This window comes from Anas platyrhynchos, chromosome Z, assembly GCF_047663525.1.
Source record: "Anas platyrhynchos isolate ZD024472 breed Pekin duck chromosome Z, IASCAAS_PekinDuck_T2T, whole genome shotgun sequence".
Lineage (NCBI taxonomy): Eukaryota > Metazoa > Chordata > Aves > Anseriformes > Anatidae > Anas > Anas platyrhynchos.
Genome location: NC_092621.1, coordinates 3,096,860 through 3,119,038, shown reverse-complemented (window position 1 = coordinate 3,119,038; position 22,179 = coordinate 3,096,860). Strand labels below are relative to the sequence as shown.

At 42.2% G+C, this 22,179-nt stretch overlaps 1 protein-coding gene across 5 annotated transcripts in view; it reads right to left on the bottom strand.

The window, feature by feature from the left end:
• The window catches only part of ST8SIA5 (ST8 alpha-N-acetyl-neuraminide alpha-2,8-sialyltransferase 5), a 76,294-nt gene that overhangs the window by 50,674 nt on the left and 3,441 nt on the right, over positions 1 to 22,179 (bottom strand). For 2 of the 5 annotated variants that reach the window (XM_027446982.3, XM_072031577.1), the window contains exons 2-3: positions 18,802 to 18,882; positions 18,314 to 18,467 (exon numbers count right to left, since the gene is read on the bottom strand). The gene's annotated coding sequence lies outside the window, so the exon portion shown is untranslated. Of the gene's footprint in view, positions 1 to 3,584; positions 3,673 to 15,017; positions 15,596 to 18,313; positions 18,468 to 18,801; positions 18,883 to 22,179 lie in introns of those variants that run through there. The other 3 variants (XM_038171452.2, XM_027446983.3, XM_027446985.3) reach the window with 3 other exon arrangements.

The window sequence follows — 22,179 nt, the reverse complement described above, 5'->3', positions numbered from 1 at the left end:
AGCTACCCATGAGCCCCATTACACTGAAGCAAGTCCAAAAACATCCCCAGGCTGAAGGTAGTGATCCAAAACCATCCCCAGGCTGAAGGCAGTGATCCACACCTTTCTCCCCTGTTTGCACACCCAGATGCACCATGGGCTCAGCTAATACACTGTTGTAATTATCACCAGCTATGACTAATTAATGTCTGACCAGGCTTGCATCCCCCACAACATACTGCCAAGAAGAAACCCCATAACTGACCCCATTAACACGTGCTCTGTTCCTCCTGCTTCCAGTGCTTCCTCCCCAGCTCTGACAGTCAGTACAGACCCCTTTCCACGGGCCAGAAAGTTGTGCACATTTATCAGCAGCCTTTGCTGGCAGTGCTGACCTTTTTCTAGACAGCCTGCAACAGGTTATTGATTTAAATAACCAAGACAACAGCAACTCGGTCTTGTTTTTTCTTTAGAAACCTAAAAGAGGGAAGACAGAGTGGTAGTTTATCCACAATCCATTATTACTCCCAATGCAAAGAGTTATGACAGCATCTGGCCGATGGGGTCCAGTGCCTTACAAGCAGGCATTCAAGAAATCCCTTTGGCAAGGAGAGACACCCCAGGAGAGCTCTCCCCTGAGGAGAGGGAAGCACAGCATGGCATTTAGCCAGAAAAGGGGTGTTTTCGCTGAACATTGCCATCATCTTTATTTAAACTTCGCTTTCAATCTGCTTTTTTGTTTTCCTCCAGGTGTATCCAGCAGCTCCTCTGGAGCTAAGAGGTTTGTGGGTGTTTTTTTTTTTCCTGCAGCGTGGGCAGGAAGGTGTGTGGGAACTGTAATCCAGTCACTTCAAATCACACGAATCTGAAGCTTGAAAGAAAAAATAATAATAAATGGTACAGATTGTCAGGCTCAGTGCAATTCTCAATCAATTAAAGCTTATTTTAGCATCAGGGCAGTTTAGTTTTGAGAAGTTCTCCTGGTACTTTGATGCTTTCATGTTACTGCGTAGCTAAAAAGGTCTTGCTGGGAACAAATTACTCTCGGTGCGTATTTTCTGAGCTGCATTTTTCGTTTCCGTTAAATGACAATAAATAAGATCCGCATGAGCAAACAGCAGCAACAAAATAGCTAGCGGCAGTGAGTGACTAAGGCTTTGGCCCTGGGTAAAGAATGAAGATACAGCTCGGATTCAAGCATGGCAAAACATGTTTGTTTGGGCTGAGTCTATAAGCATATTCTTCAGTGCATCTAAATTTAAATTATGGTTCAGTATGTTGTGATATTAAACAGATAAAAGTCACTGGTGAAGGTATTCTGCATCATCTAGTTGCCTTTTTTATTATTATTTTTAATAATTTTAGGCATTATATCTGTATTTTGGATTGTTGTTTTGTGACGCTATACTGATTCCCATTTCACAGATGTGGATGACACAGGAACGGCCAAATCAGTATTTCTCTTTTGCAAATCTGTGCAGCACGTAAGAAGATGAACCAGCATGCCAGATTTATGTGGAAAGGATCATGGGTTCAAAAGCAGACTAATTTATGAGGAAAGACTTCCCTGGTGAGATAATAAAAATAAAAACTACCATTTGTGGGTCCCCACAGTCTACGACAGTAGCTGGCAAACAAGAACAATGCTATGAGTTCACCTCTATTGAAATAACAAAATACCTGCTTTAAAACTGGAAAATAGTCATGTGAAATCTTACTCACTTGTTGTTTTTTTTCCTGTGGCAAAGACAAAGAGGTTATGAAGCATTTATGTTATACAGCTGCATGCTGTCATTATAAACTGACTGAACTTACGCTCTGAGGTTCAACAACAAAATGAAAAGAAAGGTGAAAAGGGTATATGACTATTATCCCTTATCCCTTTTTAATTTACCACTCTAGTTTCCTACTGTCTGTGAGCTCCTGTTTCTTGCTTCTCACCCTTCAGGCCCGGAGCCATCCCTCCCATACACTGCACTGATGAGCCTTTCTCCATTCCCTTTTCCCAGCTGGAAAAATGCACCCTACCAAATACAAAGCAGTAGAGAGCTAAGGCCTTGCAGGGCAGCAGGGAATAATGGCACAGCCTTCAACATCTAACAGCTTGTGTTCAGGTGCTGTCCCCTCACCTCACACAGGTTTGGCTTGGAAATGAGGGAAGCTGTGGTTCAGATCTCTACACACAGCAGCTCCCTCCTTTCGGACATGCCTCCTTCTGCAGCATTGCTCCTTCCAGCTGATGGAGCAGATGAACTTACTGAAACTGCAGAAATAAGTGCTTTCATAAAAAAAAAAAAACCACTGTGCTGGAGCACATGAGCTTAGTTTAGATGGTCACCAACTTGCCAAGGATACATACCTTGCTCTGGGCCACACACCCAGTAAATCTCTGCCAGCTCTGACTGGCCCTACAGAGAGCAGAGCTTGACTCTGAATGCTAAATACGTGCTTAAATTCACCAGCTGCTGCCTGGAACCAGGATATAACTCCTCCCTAATGCATGCAGGAAAGCCATTAACTTCATTTCAAGTGTGTAGCCCTTCCTTGCCATCCCCACTCTCCCATCACGGCAGGTCTGTGCGCTAGAACTTGCATATTCCTGTGAAAAGTTACACACTCCAGTTCAATGAGACCCATCCAAGCTGACTCCAAACATCATCTCCAAGCGTTTCATACCCCATTCATTTTAACAAGTTATTAATATTAAAAGATGCAATTAAAAATCATCAACGATTCCCTAGCATGCTATTTTTGCAGAACTACCCAGTTCTTTCCTGATGTAAACCCCTACATTTCGTCCCAGCAGGCGACAAGCCAAGCCATCCTTATCCTCGTCCCAGGGGGGACAACAGCCCCAGCTACCACTTGTTAACGAGGAGGAGGTTTGTGCTCTTCTCTGTGTTCCACCAGGCTTCCTTCGTGACTTCAGGCAGAGCTGTGCTGCCGTGCTGAGATCTCCAGGCTGGCCTGGGAAGGCAAAGCAGCACTTCTGTGCAAGCGTGGCTGCTTTCAGCACTCGAACGGCAACCTATGTGTGGCACGGTGGGGTCATCTAGTGCCTATTCCCCTCACCTTACACTCCATAAGCTATGCAGATGAGCATCTTTGCTCTTCTCAGCATCTCTTCCTGCATTTGTGGGGTTATTACGTTGGGGTTATAATAATCCTGCCTTGCAGTGTTATTGCAAGAGTAACAAGGTCAAATACATGATGCTTTCCACTTAAGGCATATGGCAAAAATACCTTTCTGCCTTTTAATACATGGCTTTGTCACTGAGGATTGCAAGAGCAGGATCCACCTGACTGGGCACTGGATTCTGTTCCCTAGGTGCTGCCCTCCTGAACTGCTTTACATACCCCAAAATCATGTAGTTAAGACAGAGAAGTATCACATGGGGCCCCTGCTATAGTAGCAACCACGAAATGCAGGTATTAATAGCACTAAACACAGATGCACCGTGCTCCCACTGTACATTTATGTGCCTGCAGCCTACCTAAACCCCCTTAGATGGAATTTAGTCGATGCACTCCATGGAGTCTAGCAGGTCTTTTCATCCTAAAGTAAATTCCTAAGCTATGGCAAATGAACCACATCCTAAAAATACCTTTGTCTGTCCTCAGCATAAAGGGAGCTTGGGATGGCCAGCTCAGTCGCAGGTATCTGTGTAGGTACTGCAGGATCTGGGTGGATGCCTACAAGTTGGTGAGAGGGCCAAGCATGAAAACAGCATGAAAACAAACTGCAGTTAAAGCTAAATAAACAAGATTAGGAAGCGAGCTATGCATATTTCCCACTTAATATTTAACCCACTGAAAGCCCCTACATTAAATCCAGTAAAACCATCGCAGAAGCTGATGTTTGCTACACAATTTCACCAAGATTTCAAGTAAACGTTCTTGTTGTTTTTTTTTTTCTCTCCCATAGCTCCTGAAGATGATCACCAGCAAATTAATAAAACATACTTTCATGCGAATCAAACAACACGTGCCAGCTTTGCTGCTGGCGTCCTGTCCACATGACTAGTGCTCCCCTTTGCTACCCCTCCTCTCACAGTCAAAAGGAAAATGAAGCAAATCTGGGAGCTGTGATATTCCCTCCCCTCCCATAACATCCAAAAACGGTCTGGGGTGAGGAGAGGAGGGGAATTGCATTACCAGATAGCATGGTAATGGAAAGAAAAGCAGATGCTTTAAAATAGGATTTGTCCTAGAACTGAACGAATTTAAAAAGCAGCAAAAATGAAGAAACATCAAACTAGTCAAAGGAAATGCCCAGTCACACAGCATGCAGTCTCTGCCACAACACAAGGTGTTTACTGAGATTCAAAACCTCCTCTGATGGCCCGTGCAAAGGCCAGGAGCATCGTACAGCTTCACAGATTGCACTCTAACACCCCAGAATCGCTGTCCAGGCCACCCCAAACCACCCCAGGTAGGCGATTCTTCATCATCTGCTAGGAGGATGGGGGATAGGAACACCTCGCGTGACTTGAGGCATGGATTATTCAACACCCCCTTATGTTTGTGCCCTTTGGTAAGACGCCTGACCTCCAGGTTCCCCCACAGGGATGGCAGGGAACAGCAGCAGGGACGTGAAATGAAAGAATACTCCTGTTCGCATAATTTGACGCCGGGATGAAATCTGAGAGTGAAATCAGTGATTGTTAAGAGAACCTGCCCTGGTTTTAGGTTATATTTCAGTCTCTGGCTGCAAACTGAATACCAGCCTGCTGTGGGAATAACAAATGCAGCTTTCTGGGGCTACAGCTCCTGGTACGCTGCTTTATTTGCTACGGATGCTTCAGGGACAGGAATTAAAATGCCTACAAAAGAAATCTTTGCTTGCCGCACCATCTGAAGGTTAGCAGAGAAACCCTTGAACAACAAGCAGCTAATGACTGGGTAAATGCCAGATCTCTCTGAGTTGTGCCAGAGACGTATTTGGCCTGGTGTCTTCCATTCGTACAACCCCCATAAAGTTGAATCATCAGGCAAATTCTGCGTTACTGCTTCATCAGAACCAGTACGTGCTGAAATGAATGGGGGCAATCTTGATTTTCGAGGCAGGAAGCAGAATCTGAATCACAGTATTATTAATTCAGACTCACTTTTTTGTTGCTGTTGTTTGCTCAGTGACATTTTAACCTGCAAAGAAGCTTCAAGCTGCTCCCCTCACCACTGGTACTAGAGATCCTTAATGCAGAAACCAACCGAGCACTTGCAAGCTCTTCTGAAGCCCTAGAGACAGCTCAGAGCAGTGCTGGGAAGCATCCAGTATCAGATTGGACTGATATGTAGAATAGTTATTTCAAGCTTTTTTTTTTTTTTTTTTTTTCTCCCCCATTTGTGATCAAGCCGGATAAAAAAGGCATTAACTAATTATTTTAATTGCACTTTTTTGTACCATTTCCTACGGGACCTGGACTGCAGCTGCCTCAGCCTGATCCCATCTGTCTGGGGGATGGGAAGCTGTTATAAAATGTGTTTTCCCCAGAGTAAGACTTACTGCTGCAGCTGTCTCTCCAGAGGTGGGGGAGCCAAGGGAAACAGGTTTATTGCACAGAAATGCCCCCTGGTTTGAATCCATCTAATGGACTTCAGCAGGACAACTTCAATCAGCTCCACAGCAGCAAAATCTGCCCAGCACCACCACCACCCCCATTTATTTTTTTTTCAGGAGGGAACACACACAGTGATTACTTTTAAAACAAATAACTTTGTAGGGCTGATGCCTGAAAAAGGTATTTATGGCTTTCCAACAATAATTTTACTAGTTTCTATAGGCAAAACGTTCCAACTTTTTGGAGCAGGCAATGAATCTTGCGATCTTGCAGGCAATGAATCATCTGCAGCAAGATTAAAATCAATTATGGGAAAATATGCTGTTACGAATGGAGTGGAGGAAAACACCTGATTAATCAAGTGGAATTGGCAGCAAGCACAGAAGAGAGATTTTGTTCCTTAGGAGACATTTTTTAGTGCAGAGCTCAAGTTTTTGCTTGGCTCCGGGGGGGGCTGTCATGTTTTCCCTACTCCCATTCCTGTTGCAGACCTTGTCAAAAGCTCTGTTGGCACCTTAGACCCCAAATGTCCTGACTTTGCTTGGGATCCAGCCTCATGGATGCTTGATGACAAGTAAGAGGGACGGTAGTTAGGATCTTCATTAGTCCTACCCATACTGTCACTGCTAAAAATCTGCATTTCACCCTGAAAATGCCACTAGTGTGAATGCTGAGCTACGTTGGCACTGAGCTGAGTATTGCTGCACTCCCAGAAACATCCAGACCCCATCTGCAGAGCATCCACGATAACCTCCTGAAGGTGCTACTGGGAAATTTTGGGACGTGCCAGGGGGTGAAATATTCTCTCTTACACTTCAAAACTGAGAGCCAAAACCAGATACCATTCCTTCCCCATGCCTGACGTTCGGGAGTTAATTTTCTCCCCAGTGTTATTTTAGCTCCCCTTCTGAATATATAACAGATGTGCCCAGAGCCCAGCAAAGAAGCTTTGGGAAATGTTTCTGTTTTTTCACTAAACAAATTGTGACAAGTCGAACATCCAAAGTACAGCAGCTCCCTTCCCCTCTCTGACCTCTGCCTTGCAGCCCAGGGAGGCTGTCAAAGGCCTTTTCTCCTCCCCTCACATCTTCTGCAGCCGCAGCCAGGTCCGTGCTCTGTGTTGCTGTTCACGTACTACCCCAGGCAACACAGCATCCCCTGACTCTGGAAGAGACCAAATTATATCATCTTTGGTACAGGAAGGGGTTTGGCTTTCTTTTAACTCTCCTACATCTGCACAGCCGCTTAATGAAAGTACAGCATCTGGTCTAGCAGGTCCTAATTAAGAAAATAACACATTTTCATATGTTTCCAGCTAGCTGTTCCAGATTAGGTTATTTTATGGAAGTGTTCGTGATGTGCCAGGACAGAATGGCTTTAATGTCTGAAGATAACATGAAGCTGGAGTATTACAAGCACTTCAACCTGGTCAAAGCAGCTACAATCAAGAGAAAAAACAAACCTATCCTGCTCCCAGCTACCTGTCGGTGCTGTGGCACTGCTCCTTCCCTTTGAGAGCATCAGTATTTGCACAGATGTGTGGTGAGAATCAGAGAGGTAATCCAGCTTAAAATAAACCCAGCAGAAATAAATAATAATGATTTAAAAGGTTAGTTTTCACATGGATCAGCTTCCCAGAGCAGATCCTGCACACAAGCAAACGTTTCCTGAAAACAGGAGAGGGGGATGCTAGGCAAGATCAGGGAAGAGGGATAAGGGGGAGTGAGGAGGAGGGACTCGTCCTTTTGGTATCTGTGCTGGCTTTTGTCAGCTGAAAACATTTGCAAAATGGTGGCCTGAAAAAAGGGACCTGTGGCATTCTCAAGCATGTCCTGCTGAAGTCTCTGGACAACATCGCAACACGCCTCTCCCTGTTTTCACGCAGCACAGGCTGGTTTTCCAGCAAAACCAGTCTGATCAAGCAGGTGGGAGGATAAAGACGTGCCACGCAGTGGACAGGAAAAGCCTGAGAGCCATGCAGGAGCAGCACCGACCTCCCCGTGTGCCCCTTGCCTTCAGCAGACCGCAGGTGGGGAGGAATGTGGAGGCACAGCGTGATGCCACGGCTGAGCCAGGCTTTGCTGCGTGTTGTGTAGCTGCTCTCGGGCAATTACGTGCAGAATCACAGCAGCCAGGCTCGAATGCTCCAGGCACCTTCACCAGATTTTGCTGGCCATTAATCCAGCAGAAGGCTGCTAATGGCATCTGATTGCTAGCTTTGTGCTCCTGACATTAAAAGGTCACTCTTAAGGACAAAAATTGTTGTATGTTTTACAGTGTGAGGTTCAGGCAAAATACTAACCACGGGTTTCAGAGAGCAGGTTCTCAGAAGGCTAATAAACTAACAAGATGTCAATTTTATTTTTTAAGTCTAGAGCCGTGAACTGAAAAGGAATAAACCCTTTAGAAGCAAGGACTCTGCCTATCTTGACACTTCATCAGCTCCTGCCAGCCTCAAGAAAAGAGCTAGTTTAATTCAGAATGGATGCTGAGCATCACCACACAGGTTAGTCTGCAAAGAGCTGTAGCTTTCCTGTGGTAAGGACTGTGATAATGAAACCATGCTGCTCGGCGTGTGTACCACTGCCTGCCCTCCTGCCTGTCTCCAGGAGGGCTTAAACTAGAAGCCCAGATCAATCCCTGCTCCCCTGCATAAGGAAAACTTGAGGAGAAGGTGAGAGAAGCTGGAGGATAACCTGGAAGTCAGAAGTGCCTGCAAATGGGAGCAAACCAGCCAGGCTGCAAAATCCCACATCCGATGGAATGGCTCCAGCACAGGGCTAGGTTAGGAACAATGACTCAGCTCTGCCCAGCTCTCTTAAAAATGCATTGAAAACACATTTTAAAACACTTAAAAATTAATTTTCTTATTACAGGCTAGCGAATACCCAGAGGGAAAACTAAAGAGCTTACAGCAAGTGAGTCTCACTTTATAAGTCAAACACAATTTTTCATATGGCCTGCAGGCAGGGGAAGATCCAAATCATGTACCGAGTCCTACCTTCACAAATACAGGGGAAAGCAGTGCACTCGGGAGGAAAATTTGATTCTCCCCCCCAAAAAAAATAGTGAACTGGACATTGCAACCCGTGCTGTAAGCATTCCTGATTAACCACAACTGATGGTTTTAGGATAGTCGGTCTCGGGATTAAAGTATTATGCAGACTGAAAACCCCACGTCACATCCCTAATATTACTCTGCTTTGTATCATTTAATACTCCGCATACCCTTACGATCACTTCGTAGGTCATTCACTAATGGTAACCTCCACCTCAGATCCAGTTAATGGTTAGGGTTACCCAGCCACCCTCAGAGGCTTTTATAAGAGATTCTGCCCCCAGCTCTGCTTTCAAGCATCTCCTCATTTCTCCTCTTCAAATGCTACCTTAATGGTTTCCCTGGAGCAAATGAACATCCCACACACAGAATAAGGATAACTCCAAGCCCTATTCTTAATTTATATGGATAATTCTTAACACAGAATAGTAACACAGTGTCTGTTCGCTCAAATAAGTGGAAATAATAAACCAGATTATCGGATAGCCTTCCAACAAAAAATTGCATAAAATGAAGTTTGCTCCTAAAGTTCATGATCCAAATGTCCTTGTCTTACACGTCCTGCTTCCAGAGTGCAGGCACTGCTCTGCCAGTGGGACTTTGCTCTGTTTACTGCAGTTAGCAGAAACTAAAATGTCTGGGTGTTACATCATACGAAGAGAAGAAAAAGCACATTATATTAAAAGTGGCATATAGGAAGTCCAATTAATGCTGATTTTTGATAGCATTAATTACATATACACCTAATTAAAGATACATATTGTGCTATTTCTGAATTAAAAAAATAAATCTAAATTTCCTTCTGGAGGAAATGTGCACAGGCTCTTGATATAGGCCTGCTCAGAACATGTGTGTGGTCCATAAAATGCAGAATTTGTTTGAGTAAGTGTTAACTCTCTCAACAAAAGGCCTCTAGAAAAGCTGCTCAACCAGAGTCCTGCTGCAGCCAGCAGATAAAAACAGGCATCTCCAAAAATTCCATTGCTTTTTAAGGTGGATAGGCAAATTAGCCAGTGTGTGTGCTTCTCTTTCACATTGACTACAGAAAGTGTGTAAATGACTATCTTAGACTAGAAGTAAAAGCTTGGTTAACAACTAGAACTAAGTGAGATTATTCCCAGTTTTAGGACTGAATTCAAAGAGTGCCACAAATGATGCATAAAGGCCTGTGGACACTCCTGAGCCATGGCTCATTGGCTTACTGAGAGGTGAATAGGGTCTGATTCACTTCCTCTGACACCTCTGCAGCTACTTTCATTCCTGCCCACTATCACAGTAAGGCACCGTGAGTTTACGCAGTGATGCAGAAGAGCAGGCATGCACCCCTAAGGAATACATCGTGGGCTCCTATGTTGCTACATGCATCTCAGCCTTCCTCTGTCTTTGCAGGCTGGTGGCTGGGCTGGGCTCAGTCCTCTGGTACCTGAACTCCTGTGTCAATGACCTGATGCCCACAGCAGAGATTCATCTGTAGAAGGCTCTGTCCCCAAGCCACAGGCAGGTTACAGCATCCAGGAAGAGTGACTCCCTCAAGACCCTGTAAGGTGGAAGTGGCAGAGCACCTACAACACCGAACACAGGTTAAACCCAATGTACAGATGATAGTATCATCCACCCAAACTGCCTTTCTTCCCTCTTGGGTCTGTTTTTGTTTCCTTCCTTTTTCAAAAAGCATTCCAGTTATTATTGGTAGGGAGAGAAACCAAAAAGACAGAATCATTTCGTCTAAATACCAGCATTTAAAACTTTGTCGTCGCTCAGGAATTAGTGGTGAACCCAGAAGGACAACCTAGGAGCACCAATACTGGCCAAATTCTCTGTAAATACATAATGGGAACTAAGATCAGGATGCCACAACTACTCAACTTCAACCGTGAGATTCCTCAGCTACACTGGGATTGAAACTGTCATTCGTAGAAACCCAAAGCTCATACAATCACAGATTCGTTTAGGATGGAAGGAAATTCCAGAGGTCCTCTGGCCCAACTCACCAGCCAGAGCCAGGCATACTCTGAAATTATATCAGGTTACTCGGACCTTCTCCAGCAAAGTTTTGAATATCTCTAAGAATTGAGACTCCACAATCTTGCCTAACAGCCTCTTGCAATGTTTGAATGAATGCTCCAAGAAGTTTAATAAATATGCTCTGAAATACTACAGAACTTCCGTAATATGTCTCAGGGCAGATTTTCTTTCCTCTGTTTCTAAGCAGTGCTGCCCAAAATTAATCAATGGTGAAAAAAATATAAAAATAATTTGTTAAGTGACTCAGATAATCTAATGAGTCCCAAGGTCTAGAATGACAATAATTTTGCTTTCACCCTTAACACCTTTTTCTTCTTGCATAATGAAACTGCACTGCAGATGGGATTCATTTCCATAATTAATAATACCTCTCAAGATGTCAGTAGGTTAGAAGAAGAGCAGGTAGGAGCCATATCAGCTTTGCTGAGCTCCACGTGTTTGAAAGAAACAATATTCCTCTTTGTCAGGTGATTTTAATTCCAGAGCATAGGATGCAGTATTTTAGGGGACTCATCCTAAAGAAGAGAAACTTCTGGCAAAACAGATCCACTGAGGTGTGAAGGGGATGGATGTCTACAGTACTTTGAATCAGCTCTTTGAACTTGGTATTTTTATTATTAGCTGTGAAACTGGCAAGCATATCCACATCCATTTCATCTGCAGGCATGGGAAGTTGCCCATGCTAAAAAAAAAATATCTGTTGGCTCTAGTCTTATTTCCAAAAATTAGATATCCATTGAATTCAAGGTTCTTTATGTGTGTGTGGATGTCTTTATATCAGTAATTACAGAAAGTGATATCCACTAAAACTGAATGGTACTTTTTCTTTTCAGAACAGGCTGTTGTGCAGGAGAAGCGTCAGAAACTACGTCACTCAAGCAAGGAAAGAATATTGACAGATGCAAGCCCCTTCCTAGAATACTGAAAAATACATTTGGGTTGAAATATTTAGAGTAATGAAAATTTAAAATTAACTATAAAGCAAGGTTGAAAAATAAGAAATTGCTTTAAAAGAGGAGATAGCAGTTAATAGCTCAGGAACTAAGTAACACCGAAAGCATACCAGGAGACCACACGGAACGGACCCTCCTTTATTGGAGACCACTACGGGTTTTATGTGCATAATCACTTACAGGACATTGATAAAAGCAACAACAAAACAGAACCACTAACTGAGCACAGAATTCTCACACTGCCAGTAAAAAATGGGCCTGCAGCATTTTCTTTCTCAGATCTTGATTCAGGATAAATATAAATGAGTTCATAAATCAGGACTGATGATTTGCCCCATGCAATAGGCCCAAAAAGAGTCATTTTGCTAAAACTATACAAGAAGCTAAAAGTGCAGAAATACTGTATTAGAGGGTAAAGACAGAGAGGTAAGATTTCAATTCAGAGTCTGTACTTCTTTCTTTTCTGGAAAAGGAAAACTAAATCTCCTCATTTTTGCTAGTGAGACCCAGAGAAACACAGTGAGATTTTTAGTGAGCTCTTTTTATTGTAGTAATTAAAGCTAGATTACTTCATGGAGACTTTATGACAGTTATAAACAATAAATTTAAATAGTTTACAGCAATCTTTTCCTCGTCTTAATATCCAAAGAGTAAGAATTGCACTCTTGAGTGGCTTGCACAGCAAATGCATCCTTATTCCTTGGGTAATCATTGGAAAGTTGATAAATGAATGGTAAGGGTTATACCTGATGATGGTAAGGTAATGCAATAAAAAGTCATTTTCTTGGTCTGTGATGCTGAATCCCATTAGAACAACTCAACCCCCCCAAAACACCCCTGGCACCCTCTTTCCCAACAATGGACTACTGACTGACTACTCTCTTCTGTCACTTTCAGTGACCTAGGAAGCTTCCTACAGCCTAAATTTTAAAATGATTTCCAAGTAAAAGCTGGCATGAAAAGGTGCAAGAGGTAAAATTAGCAAGCTGACACTCCCAGAATTCAGTAGAAAGGGGCTGTTCTGATTAAATCCTATAGCAATACTGTCTACAGCACCAATGCTGTACTGATCCAATTGCCAGAGCCCAGGACAGTTGGACTTCAGCTCTAGAAGCTCTCTGGCAACTTTGCAACAACTTAAGGTTGTTCCTTTATTCATGCATGTTTTCCCAGGTATCATCCAGAATAATTCATGCCTATGGGTCAATGAATGAAGAGCTGAGCTATTTAATGATGTAGACTGATGAATCCTTTTCCATTTTTCCAAGTTGCCCTTCCCACGTAAATCCTGGATGTCAGAGATTCCTGGCTGTGCCTCCTGCACACATTCAGTGCCACGGGTGATAGATCGGCAAATATTACACAGGCTTTTAGTGAACATTACCCACATCTGGGGCAACTCAGTATTTGCAAAATTCTTCTGCGTCCTTCGAGAAAAGGTGCTATACAAACGCCAGTGCTAGTTCTTCCCATTTTCTCACTTCCCATGACAGGAAAATGCTGCTGTTTTTCAATACTTTAGAAATACACACTTGTGCCTGAGGTATGAAGTGGGCTTCTAAAAATAAGTTAATATTACAGTAAGCAGCCAAAAATAACAGCCAAGAACAAAATCGCTTTGCAAAAGCAGATGTTTTCCTTGCACACCCTATAAGAATGTAGCTCTGGAGGGAGCCAACACTGATGGTCAAATATACCTGTAGTCCTTAAATACCTTAGAGAAAAATACCTGCAGTCTTTCAAAAGCATGATGCATTCGTGTATTCACAAGCTTTAAAAACATTCTTATAATTATTCTAGAAATGGTTTAGGCGATTCTTTACATTGATCCAAAACCAAGCTATTTTGGCCCAGCCCCTTACAAAATTTGGATCAATTCTGGGAAAAAAATGCATTCTGTTAGGTTTCCCTTGATCTAAAATATTACTCCCTCAATATTAATTGCTCCCTCAAATACTTCAGACTGATATAATTGTGGAAAAGTCTTTTGAGAAGGTGGTTATTAAGCATAAAAGCATCCTGTCCTTCTGCCTAGTGCCAGGGTGCAAAAAAGTGCAGAGCACAGTGCTGATGGCTGGCTGGGGAGTCAGTGCTTTAAAGCAAAGCTGCAGCAGGACGCGGGTGGTGTATCATCCCTCCAAAGAGCAATTAATTGTAACTCCTGGAGCCCGTGTCTGTGGTTCCTGCACTCCCGCAGGAACACCTAAGGATTCTTCTTTGCCCATGAACCAAGGGCAAAAAGAAACAAGCTGTGTTTTCTCTGTTGGAGTTTATCTGGGAAGCCCTGGTCTGTCATTTTTGAAACTCTTGGCATCTGCCTTTTTTTCTGTTCTGTGGTGTTAGCAATCTTATAAACTTTGCATGCAATTAGAGCATGTATTGTCAGAGAGGTGCAATGCAGCTAGCAGCTTCCCCTGGACATGACAGAAAGATTTGTAATTGTAATCTCTCAACAAATTGGTGGCTAGCTGGTACTAGATCCTAGATACGAGATTGACGTGGAAACAGGAAATAAGATCTTGAATTTCTTTCTTCAAGGGCAGAGCCAGCATTACATTTATCAGCTTACATTGCTAAAACACAGTTTCATCTCTACTCCCATTCCCATCCACACACTGGGCAATTTTTACTGCTCTTTAGTTTAATGGGGTCCCATCTGACCTGCAGCCTCAGCAAATGTCCTGATCACTCATCCCTAAAACTCCTGTTCGTGCTCGGAAGACTATTCATCTGATTAACTTGGCAGCATCTGCACAATGCTCATATACTATTTAGTTAGCATACAGAAAAAAACACCCTGCAACCCCAGAGAAGTCAAGTTGAGGCAAATCATATCTGAGTCAGACTTAATAGGACTTAATTTGACTTCTGATTTGTTTACACTTCATCACGCAGTTGGTTTCCATTATGATCCCTCTTTATTTCCTACTGCTATAATTCCACACCATTCTCTTAACATACGAAACTATTATTAGAGTTAGTTAAATACTCCAATATTTTTGGCTACTACATTCAGTGCAGGTGTTAACAGCTCACCAACACATCTAAAGGAAACACTCTAAAACACACATGAAGGATCTGATTGCAAGTGATCTTCTGCTTGTAATCCCCCCTTCCGTAACATGCACGAGTCTCACAGAGGTGCTAAGCCTGCCTCTGAACTCTTTTCTTGCGAATGTATTTTACTCTAAAAAAATAAAACTGAAAACTGATTTTTTGTTTTTGAAGTTGATTCAAATTTGTTAAACAAAGCCTCGAGATTAATACAGATGACCATGAATCTAGATTTGCTGTAAAGGTTTGCAGAAATGTATCAGAAACACACTGTTTGCTCTACAGCACGTTTTTAGCTGCAAGAAATCCAGCCAGACCAGGACAGCAGCAGCAACCAGATGTTTTCCAATCACACTGCCCCTTATTTCAACATGATTACTTATTTACCTTCCACGCATGCTGTGGCTGCCCTCCTATCATGCCAGACTGCCCCTTTCTCTCTGTCTCCTCCACAGCTACTGACGGGCTCCTGCTTCTTTGGCTCTTTGCATATCTGCCTGTCCCCTGCTCTCACCTCCCCTAAGCTCCAAGCCAGATCCAGCCTTCACCTCTGCATCACAGGCAGCTTCCACCAATGCCAGGTTTCAGTTTCCTCCTGATGTCAAATTTCAGCCCAGCCCACGAAACCCACCCCCTGCCTTGGCTCCTGCATCGGGGGCCGGAAAACCCTCCTGTGCTCACGTCTTTGCAAGGAACATTTGCAGGGAAGCAGCAGCACAGGGCTGTCCTGGAGGGCAGCTTCCCCCCTGGTTTTGATAACACAAGGTAGATCTCTGCCGCCTCTCTTTTACTAGCACTTCCATTTTACTCTGCTTGCCTTTTTTTATTCACTCTGTACATTGTAAGCTGTTTCTTTTGTGTCTTTTCTTCTGTCTGATGTGACAAAATCAACTGTTTGTGTTGGGCGAAGCCTCTCCCTTGAGCTAAATCCTTGCCTTTGCTGTAAACAGCTCTCAGTTGCCCTAGTGACATCAAAATCCCCTGGAGTCAGTAACACATCCCTGAAGAGTAATTCTACTAACAAGCTTTATTTTTGAAACTAAAAGCAGCATTTAGTCTGTCTTTGAAGAAGTTTATTTCTTGTAAAATGTGAACAAAATTCTATCTGTAAGGTTCTCAATTAATGCAACTTTTTAACAGATACGACTACTGAAAGGAAAGAAAAGGTTAGGACACTTCTTTCCTGTTTGTTTAAGTTAAACACACGTTGATCCTGCAAACTGTCTCATGAGTAACTTGACTCAAACACTGCCCTACTCACACAAATACTGTGGTAATGCAAAACAGGTTAAAATCTGCAGAATTAGGACCATTAGACTAACAGCTAATTGAGGCCAGGACTGCCTGTTACTGTTTAACAGACAGCACAAGGCAGCTTTTTGCTCCTGCTGAGAGCCTCCAGGTAGATCTGCAGCAAGGCAGCGCAACAAAAACAGACTGTTGATGACATCTGAAGCAAAGTCCCTGCCTTATCAGCTCTCCATCACATTTTACACCTCAGATCATCTTTGAAGTTTTAAAGCGGGATAAGCCTACCAGCCTGGTTAGATACACTCAAAAATGAGACAACGGGTGAGAAGTTACACTGCAGGTCTTTTCTGTTTCTAGCACAACTTGTGACCTTGGTAATTCTGTCATACTTTAAGTATCAGTGTATTTGACATTCCTACTTAGCAAATGACTTTCCCGAGTTCTGGGCAACTCACTGTTTAAGATACACCACCACTGAATTTGGACTCTAGTACAGTGAAATGTGCAACTCCACCATACCCCAACTTTTCCATTGGTAGACTGAAACTCCCTCACCAGATACATTTGCAGGAATCCCACAGAGAAAGAAAAAAAAAGGAAATAGGAGGGATAAAAATGATTCTTTGCCACTCTAGTATCTACCTGATGGAGCAGAGATAGTGTTCATAAGGAGCACCCAGTATCCCAGGCCCTACAATAAACTCACCTCAAAAATTTCTCAAACAGTTGTTTTTTTGGTAGAACTGTGAATGTCTGCTACATACATATTGTCCTTTGCTTTTACTCCTTACTGTGTTCACACTTACCAGAAACATGACTTCATCCTTTAATTCCCACCACCACCATCACCAGATAACAGTGAGGTAACAGGAGGGATTGAAAAAATCAGCAATGTCACCTTCAGGATTTTACAAAGTTTTGCTTCCCCTCACAGAAACATCAGTAAAATGTAAAGGGTTTTTTCATCAGATCCAAGCAATCAAGGAGAAAGGATGTGTTCAGACTAAGTATCTCAAGAATGATTATTCACAGACAGATGGCCCTCAAAGAATAAAAGCAAGCTGAAAGATGATATTGAAAATCTTGAGGTCTCTTCCAACCTAGAAATTCTGTGATTCTGTGATTCTGTGTGTGTGAAAATGCTATAAAAGTGCAGGCACAGGCTGCTGAAGGAATATGGTGTGTCTGTGTATGGACGAGATGACATCCTACAGTTTCTAAGGAATACTGTTTTCACCATAACAGTGTTTACTATTGCTGTTAGAAAACCTTGATGCCTTCTTTTGTTGTGGCTGTGGAGTAGTGCATTGACCACAGGGGAAAATGTTAAAATACAGCATACAATGGAATTACACACTTAGCAGATGGAAAATGCAAGAGCATGCACTTGCTAGGTAAGCAAGACACCACTGTCATTTTTGTTATAAATGTCACAAATGACATTCCTATAAATGTGGCCAGCTCTGCTCAATGTTTGTAAACTAAGAGAAAGTATTTCACCTAGCATAAGGGCACGGCAATTATGATGATGCCCTGTTCATTCAACCAACATATACAGGTGTCAACAACAGCACTGCAGCAGGGTAGATAAACCCACAAATGCTCTGAGTGCCACTGCCAGCTCACAGTGGGGTGATGCTCCCAAGTCACTGCCTGGAAGGTACAACTCTGATTCCACTTTACAACTGGATCTGCAATCAGATTTATTTTGCATTTATTCTGCATGAGTTTGAGTTACTTTGCCTTTTCAGCTTCTGGGGAAACAGAGATTAATAGGAAAGGTAAAGAACAAAAGAGGGAGAGAGGCACAACTGGTTTTTGGAACAGAGTGGACAACTCTGTCTCAGCTCTGTTACTTAACAGCTGTACTACAGCCACGCTGCAAAGGTGGCAGATGACAACCTCAGCCTTGTATTTGTCCCCTTCCTTTCTGCCATGCTGGAGCAGAAAAGCACAGATTCAGGTTGCTAACCATTTCAACACCACAGTGCAGAACACCTGCAGCATAGAAATGCTCTCAGTGGTATATGTACAGGGAACTCTGTAAGGGGTTAATTCTCCAAGGGATTTTATGCAGAGAGAAACCATAGAGGTCAAAAGCCTAACAGGATTTTGAAAAAGGATTGGACAATACAGAATACCCACAGTTATGGTAGAGATCATAGCTTTAGAGATAATAATATATTTTAGGAGACATTAAACCCCCCTCCAGCTGCAGAATAGAAGCCAGTCATTAAGCTGCTTATGATTACAGACAAACTTCCCTGCATGGGCTTCATATTTCAAAACTGCCAAGTGCCAGAGATTTATGCCATTTTCCTCAGAAGCCACAAGCAACCCAGAAGCTATACTGTACACTGACCTAATACTGAAAGATGATACCGAAACAAATATAACTTTTATTTTTCATTAAAATCTCTGATTACACATACGTGTGAAGCATTTCAGCAAGCTCCAAGAAGTGAAGGCCTGCGAGACGTGAAGCTCCATGCAGTCCTAGACATGCCTGGCCAAGCACAAGAGGGCATGAAGATAGGAGCTTGGGTTTCATTAACACTTCTGCAGCATCGTGCCCTGAGGAGCAGCCTGAGGAAGTGAAGCAATAATATATTCTGAATGCAGTACTTTCCATGCGGTGCCCTTCAAACATCGGAAGGAAGCCCTGATACCAAGCCAACTGCAGCTCAGCATTACTGCAGGGGCGCAAAAATTGGCTGAAGACCAGCACTACTTGTCTTTGGAGCAGCTACCATATCAAGATGGAAAGAGATTCCTTCTGGAAATCCAGCATCCTGAAATGCTCCATTAGGCCACTGAAATCCAACCCTCTGTAACCTAGAAATCCACTGAAATCCAACCCTCTGTGATGCAGAAACATTTTAAAGGTGGTTCAGACAATTATTGAAGGCATTTTCCATACCTCTTCTGTTTCTTCTGAGGTTCTCTTTGAGGTAGGACCTGATCTAGTAGGCAGGTCTGGTGATGGAGAAGCACTCTCTTCCTAGGAACAAACAGAACATTTGAGTATACGTTAGAAATAATCATATTTGCCAGACAAGACAAGAAGGAAAATTCACAGTCAGAGCTGGAATATTATTGCACCATATGCTTTCCAACAGCCAAGCACAACAGGGTCCCTTCACAATCCTTGCCTTACTGCACCCTGTTGTATTTCCACCTGGAAAGACATATGGCAGTGCCTTAGAGAAAAATCCTTCCTTTTTTTTTTCCTGATCTTAATGCAATTTTCCAGCCTTAAAGTATCATACAATAATGAAACACATACACACACAAAAAAAAGATTGCCTGTTCCCACTAATGACAAAAACAAGTCCATAAACCTGTTGGTATTATGACCAAATAAAAACTTGAAATAATTAATTGGATTCTACTTTTTTGCCTCATGCAACACTGAGGAAATTTTCTGATCTGCAGAAGTCCAATGTCTCACAGTTATATCAGGGACACCAAACAGTTCACATTTAATATTTTAGCTCTCAGGGAGAACAAGGGGAGGGAGACATTATGAAAAAGCATCCTTCTGTCTGTAAAATGAAAAACACTCCTTTGTAAAGAACCGACTACGAACAAACATTCAGTACCACAACAGACTTTTTCCCTGTAATAACAATCATTTATTTTAATGCCATTTTTTAACGTTTATCATTGAAGTAAACTCCTTATGATTGCTGCTAGGTGAGGTAAGAAAAAGTTAGGTTAAATGATGGGAGTCACTCTTAGACTACAACACTACACAGAGTTCTCGTAACTATCATCACTCAAATATACACAGAAATATTTAACAGTGCCATTATTGTAGACACAATGCTTTTTGCCTCCCCCACTGAAGCTCAGATCACTTCTGCTTGAAAATTATTATAGTTTTTATATTTATCCAGTAAATAATTATGCTTATGATTGCTGCTAGGTGATGTAAGAAAAAGTTGAGTTGATTATTACAAGCCTCGCTGCAGTTTTGGCATAAAAAGAAGACAGTGAAACTTTAGATTTACTTTATCAGCCTTGATTAGTATGATCACTGCAGTGCTTTGTCCCAAAGCTGCCCTATTTTAGTGAGTGCCCATCCTCCAGCCTGCTCACACCGTGCTTCTGCTCTGTGATATCCTCAGCCTCACAGGGACACATCCGCCTTGGCAGGTCGCAGCGGAGATAAGGTTTGAGTGCCCCAGGCAGCTGATCCTACCAGGCTGTGAAGTGTCAGCTGCTCAGTCCCAGGCTTGGAGGTGCTCACCGTAGCTCTGCCAACGAAGGAAGCTGGCTGCTGCATGTGGCACGAGCAAGGAGCCCTCAGCCTTTATCTGTTCTCTTTCTGAGTAATAAAGAGTCAAAAATTCTTTGGAGATTTCAAACTCTGTATGCTTGAGTTCACCAAAACTGCTTTCCTGAGGCAGCTTCTCGAAATTGTGTTTACTTCCGAAGTGGCTTTGCTAAGGGCAACCATATTGCATTGCCACTTGGCCTGTGCTATTCTTCCCAGTCAATTACAGAGCATACCCTGCTCCCAGATAAGCAGATGTGACCTTTTCAGAGCAACCTGCCAGATGTTCTCATGTAGAAGAGTTACCAGAAAGATGAGTGGGAGCCCTTATATAATTCACTACAGAAAATCTGCCTGCATTCTTCTTGAAGCAGAAAAACATTTCGTTCCCTGTACTTTCATTTCCTTTTCACGGTTTTACAAATAGAACTAAATGAGCACTACAGCTAAATTATCTTGAATATTTGATAAAACATCTTCTACATCCGTATCACTATATTTAATAATATTATATTAAATTATAAGTATTATGATAATAAACAGTGATAAACTAGGGAAGCATTATTAATTTAATTCAGAAGCATGGACAATGGGAAAAAGAGATTATGTCATTTTCCAAAGTCTTTATCTCACTTCCCAAACCAAGTCTGGTGCCTTATTTATGAGACCAACCCTCAACTCAAGACAATCTTGACTCAGTTATGTCCTTGTTCATTGGGTATGTGTAGACAACCATGTGTGTTTCACTAGCACAAACAATCAGGCAATGCATTCCAAATTTACAGATACCAGTGTTTGCAAAATGCTCATTTTTACAGCTTGGCTTTTCAAGAACAGACATTTTGGGCCAAATTACTTCAAACCAAGGACAACAGCAATCTCGCTCACTTAAGGAGAAAAGAATAAAGGCAATACAGAGACAGTACTTTTGAAAATCTTATGTGCTGCTTTTTTGTGTTAAGTGCCAGTGCTAATATGCAACAGGTATTCTTGCAAGCCATCCAGTGAAAGAACAGAAAATATATCACATGGTAAATTCCACTAACCATTCAGTCAGAATAATTCACAGTGAAGCAACAAGATGAAACACCTTTGTAAAGTGCCAGATTCCCTTCATTGCCAAGTAAGGCCTCCAATGTATATCTCTGTTAAAAGTCTAGTATTTTGTGAGATAAACCCAGGCATTTCTGAAGCACAGGCAAAATCTGAAGAGGCTGCTTAACTACAGCCAATGCATAATTTAAGAAAGTAGCAAATGAAACTCATCAGCATTCTGATTAATAGTTTTAAAAGAATCGCATTCTATTAAATACAAGCTATGAGGATAAATTAAAGATGCATGTCTTATATATAACAATATGCCCTTGATTATCTGAACTTCAAGATGAAATTAAGTTTAGCAGGATAGTCAAGACTTCAAAAACACAGGCTGCTTGAGATCAGAGGCTACAAAGCACACACAAAAAAAGCCCCAGCAACAAATTAATGAAACTTTTAGTTTTTAAAACAGTGCTTTGCTAGAAAATTCCAAAAGTTGGTAGTGAAATTATTCAATTTCCAAAGATTGTTATGCCATACAACTTCAACTTATAACTAATGGAACGTTCTTTTTACAGCTCTGAAAATCAACTATTTTTTTTTTAATCCTTTTCTACTGTTTACAGGATTCAATGGCATCACTTTCACAGATTGTGTTGGTGAGGTATTTTTTGCTGCCATAAGCACATCTACCAGAGCTTTTTATTCATACAGAAATATTGTAAGGCATATGATTCAAACTGGTCTACTGCTCGATTGATGAAAATTTCACAGGACTGGTCCTTGCCAGTGGTCCAAAAAGTATATGACCCAGTTGTAAAGAACAGTTGCCCCATCGTATATCATATCAGCAAAAGATTTTGTTGCAGTAGTAAAGTTGCTTCTTTTTCTTCTCATGCATCATTACTAGAAATCAGACCCAAATAGTTGATCTACTAAAACATGCATAAACCTGCTGTCTTTAGAGGACAGTCAGGTCAA